The sequence below is a fragment of the Coenobita brevimanus genome, chromosome 24, assembly GCF_032717465.1.
Source record: "Coenobita brevimanus isolate Jiangsu-jjx chromosome 24, ASM3271746v2, whole genome shotgun sequence".
In the NCBI taxonomy this organism is placed as follows: Eukaryota; Metazoa; Arthropoda; class Malacostraca; order Decapoda; family Coenobitidae; genus Coenobita; species Coenobita brevimanus.
In genome coordinates this window covers 6,864,658-6,870,155 of record NC_136977.1, presented here as the reverse complement: position 1 = coordinate 6,870,155, position 5,498 = coordinate 6,864,658, and positions in this window count along the sequence as shown.

The following is a 5,498-nucleotide window of genomic DNA, read 5'->3' as shown; positions in this document are numbered from 1 at the left end:
ACAGACGTAAGTTTTCTTTTAATTTTGCTTTCATCATATGATTTTATTTACTCTAGGAGAAACTTTTCAAATCAGAAGCATTAGATATAGCCTTCAAAACAAGAAATCTCCACTACAGTGAATAAAACCTGCTGGAGGTAGCTAGAATGCAATGGGTAATACATCATCAGAATGAAGGGGTTGAGGTTCTAGTGTCCTCATTCGAGATATAAGAAAACTAAAGAAAGTTACTGTTATTATTTCTTTCATATGTACAAGTTCTATGTATCCTACACAGCATTTCTACCTTGGTACCAACCCCAAGATAAATTGGCATATGGTACAGCAAAATTCCTCTTATCCCATTTCCAGAAAAAAAAAAAATAAATAAAAATAAAAACCTGGCAGTTTATGTAGTAATCCCTCATTTATTTGGATGCTCAGTATCTGGACATGTTCATTATCCGGATGATGGACCTTGGCTCTATTAAACCATTATTTGAATTTACTTGCTATTATCCGGACATAAAAGTCCCTGAGAACTTCAACTGGCCAGCCAACATGTTCAAACATTCGGTATCGTGGCCGCTGCGCTCGAGCCGTGAGCGGGAAGTAGTCCGTAACCCACAACCAGAGCTAAAATGTCCGTCTGCCCCTGTGCTGAATGGTCAAAGTCATGCACTCGTCACATCACTCCCAACAAACCTCTAGCACCTGAGTAATCTGACTGTAACCGGCAAGCAGTGTCAAAATGTCCATAAGCATCCCCAAAGAATGTCCAATATCACACGGCTTACAGGCAAAGTCTTTCCCAACCATGACCACCATCGAACACAGACCACAAGCCATGAGTACATGTTTGGCGACAGCAGCAGTTCGCCTCTCTACCGAATGACGAAAGTTCCTCGGTCGCGGTGAGTTGTGTTTCCCCATGGCCACTTGGCATCAAACAGACTACAAGCCTCAAGTAAATATACGGTAAAAGCTCCCGTCCACCTGTTGACAGAAGTGGGGGAATCCTGCCCACAGCTTCGCCTCTCCCCCTCCTCCCGTCCCTCCTCCATACCCTCCTGGCTCCCCCCTCACTCCCTACCCTCCTCTGCGGTGATAACACTGACTCATGAATTTTCTTTTTTTTTTGCGATTTATATGACTACTATTGGTTGTATCGAAATTCCGAAGTGATCACGAGAAAGCTCATGAAATTCTGCATCTAGACATTTACTTAACTCTTGGAAGGTGCTGGCAAAATTTTGCACTAGGATGGTGGGAAGTTATATGGAGGTAAGTTTTACTTCTAAACACTTTATTCTTGCTGCATTTCTGTCCATTTACTTAAAAGTTTTATGTATTTTTATTAGGTTATCTTACAGTATAAACACCAGCGAATATGACGGTATACCGTTTATACCAATATAACCAATTTCCAGTGGAATATCTGGCGGTGGAATTTTTTTTAAAACCATGGGAGCAATCACTCGTCACAGACAACAGATTTTCAAACCGTCGTCAGGTTCTTTGTGGATTTTTGTTGTTTATGCATTGTTTTCTTGGTGTTTAGCATTAATCTGCATAAGCCTATGTGTGTTTTAATGTCTCAATATGGCAGAATGACCAGAAAACAGGGCCAAAATTAGGAGGGGTACTGTACATGCAGTAGTGTATAGGTCGGATGTTTTTTTTTGGTTTGAAGTGTTTTTTTCATGGTTTTCTTGGTGTTTAGTATTACTTTGGATATTCCAATGTGTGTTTTGATGTCTAAATATGACAGATTGACTTGAAAACTGCCAAAATCAGAAGGGGTGCTGTACACACAGCAGTGTATAGGTTGGGTGATTTTTGGTTTTCATTTATTTTTTTCATGGTTTTCTTGGTGTTTAGCATTACTCTGGATATTCCTATGTGCGTTTTGATGTCTAAATATGACTGACTGACCTGAAAACAGTGCCAAAATAAAGAAGGGTACTGTACGTACATTGGTGTATAGGAACAATGTGTTTTTTTTTTTTTTTTTTTTTTTGCATGGTTTTCTTGGTGCTGAATATTATTCTGGATAATCCTATGTATATTTTGATGTCAAAATATGGCAGAATGACCGGAAAACACGGCAAAAATAAGGAGGGGTACTGTACGTACAGCAGTGTTTAGGATGGTGTTTTTTGGTTTTTAGTGGTTTTTCTGCATGGTTTACTTAGTGTTTACTCGTAGCATTATTTTGGATATTCCTTTGTGTGTTTTGATGTCTAAATATGCCTGAATGACCAGAAAACACAGCAAAATTAAGCACAGGTTCTGTACAAATAGGTTAAGTATAGGATGGAGGTTGGGTATAGGTAGGGTCTGGGTATGGTAGGGAAATAGTGTCCATTATCCGGATGTTGCCACTACCCGGACATGCCTTTGGCTCTATTATGTCTGGATAAATGAGGGATTACTGTATTTCCTAACTTCAAAAACTGGATTTCATTCATGCTATCCAGATGTGTCCAGTTAATCATCTACCCCTACACTTTAGTTTTTGAAAATTAGCCTGTCATAACTGAATGACATGATACAAAATTACATACATATACAATTCATATATCAAGGAAAATATTATATCTATCTATCTATCCATATATATATATATATATATTACCCAGATCTGTCCAGTTACAAAAAGTAGCCTGTCATAACTGAATGACGTGTGACACAAAATTACATACATATACAATTCATATATCAAGGAATATATATATATATATATATATAAAATGATTAATCCAAATACTCCAAAGAGCATCATCAGAATAAGCAAAGAAATTCTTGAAGAAGGCAAGGAGTACAATTACTTGGGGCAAATACTAAAATTAACGAAAGACCACGATAGCGAAATAAAAAGATGCATTACAATTGGATGGAAAGCTTTCGGTAAACATATAGATGTCATGAAAAGTAGCTTGCCTATCTATATGAAATGAAAAGTATATAACGAATGTGTAAGTCCAACTGTAACGTCCAGTTGTGAGACCTGGAAACTGACAAAACTGATGGAAAATCATCTTATCTGTTCTCAAAGGACAATGGAAAGGTCAATGTTGGGAATATCTTTAAAAGACAGGAAAAGATCAGTTTGTGGGAGAAAGCAGACTAAAGTCAAAGACATTATAGAAGTTATAAAAGAACAAAAATAGGAGTGGGCAGGTCATGTAACAAGAATAAGGGATAACCGATGGAGCAAGAGGCTGACTGACTAACCTCCAAGAGATAGTAAGCATAGCAGAAAAAGGCCAGACAGGAAGTGAAGAAATGAGATAGAAAAGTTTGCTGGGAAAACATGGCAGAGATTGACTTAGTCAAGGAATTTGTGGAGAAGGTTGGGAGAGGCCTTTGTTCAGCAGTGAACTTGGATTGGCTGCTGCTGCTGCTGCTATCTATCCATCTATCTATCTATAGGTATAACATCACGCAGAAATTCTGTATATGTCAACAGTTACACCAGCTTACCAATTCTATAACCAATATATATAACTCAGCCCACAGGAAATGGATAACTGGACTCTTACTGTACCTGTCTCACTACACTGTAATCCACTCCACTATCACAGAATTGATTGGTTTACTCATGTTACCTTAAAACAAAGTACAGCATTTCTTACGTTTCACCACAGCTTTCCACACAGATTTTTTTTTTTTTTCTTACCGTTCAGTACCAATGTAAAAAATGCTAAAGCAAAGATATACAATACAGGAAAAATTAAAGCACTAATATCACAACCCAAATGAAGGACGAAAGCTTAATTTAGTTATCTACAGTCATAAGTCATGACTCATGACACTATACATTCCTGTCTTGCTGTAGAAATACATTTTCTTTTTAATACAAATAAACAATGTGTGAGGATATCTATCTGAAATATTTATTTAAGAACACTACATTCACTGCAATCATTACATAAATGAGGCTAATTTTCTTGGTTAATGACTTTATCCTTAAAACAACTTACCTAATTTTTACTTAAAATTAGCCTCTGTCTGGTACCAATAAATATTTTATAGCATTTCATTTTCAGCATCATTAACTCAGATTATATTCTGAGAAATACTAAAATTTAATCATACTGTATCTCCTACTATAATAAAGATATTATCCAGTACACTGGAATTAAAAATTCCCACCCTTCCTGTGGTGTGGGAAAAAAAAAACATTTACTGGATTAACTGTCTTACACCACTTTTACTCTTTTGATTTAAGAGAACATGTTCAAATATTACTATGCATAATAAAGGATCAAAATTTCTTATAGCAATAGGTATAACTGAATTATGTTCCAAGACTTCTATCCTGGGCCAAAAATACAATTTTTTCTTTTCACCCGAGTTTTTACTATGATGAGAAAAAAAAGAGCCATGTTCATATATGTGTATGACAAATTTTATATCTACCTGTACTGTGATACAATACCTTGGTTATCAAGCACTTTATTATAATGGTTTTAATTATCACTGCAAGACAAAAATCTGCACTCTTGCCGTTATTGAGGATTTTATGGAGAAAAAAAAAGAAAAAAAGAAAAAAGAAAGAAAAAAAAAATACTGCACATCTGAGCTCGTTTCTGCCGAGAATGGATACAAAGTCTGTAGTTACTGATGGCTTTGAGGGATTCAAAGATGAGGAGTTAATCCCAGGTGCAGACCACTATTTCTCCACCCCTTAGCCTTACAACCCCTTACCTGAAGCCCTTTTCAGGTCTATGGTACAGGTTTCTTCCTAATTGTGGACGCATCATCACTTTCAATTAACCTAACCATGCCTATATGTGTTTTTGATGCTTACCATAACAGTATATATGTACAGTACATAGAAGGAAAATTTGGGTTTATGAATGGGGTGCCCGGTACAAGTTAGGAAAATTCCCAAAGTTTCTGTGCTTTCGTTATCATGCAATTTCATAATCACGAACTAGGCTCGGTACCAATTGTGCACGATAACCAAGAGATCACTGTATACCTATCATAGCATAGCCAAGGCAATGCTAAAAGACTGAGATTTTGAAGAGCACAGCAACAATACTCTGATCCCCTACATGTATATTTTTTAATTGTATAGTACAAAATGGTACATGATGAAGTACCGATATACCAAACATTAGGCAAACAGCTCATTTCACTGAACCATGTCAAATTTCTGAAGATCAAAATAACTAGCTTGCCAACAAGCAGTCTGGGAGCTGAAAAGGAATGAGGAAGGACACGTGCTGACTGCGAGCAGACACAGTGTCACATGATCCCTTCCTTCTTCCGTTCTTAAAAATAATAAAAAAACATCACCTAAAATCAATCAACGAACACTGAATAATTAATCTACATTTCTGAAAAGTAGGTAGCAATCACTCACCACATTCTGGAAAAGTATGATGAAGTTAACTGATCATATATTTCATCTTTCAATATATTAATGATGCTTCAGTAATTATCAGTTGCCTGTTACTCTAAAATACTAATTTGGCTGTTACTATTTGCTAAAGAGGAACTTCAAT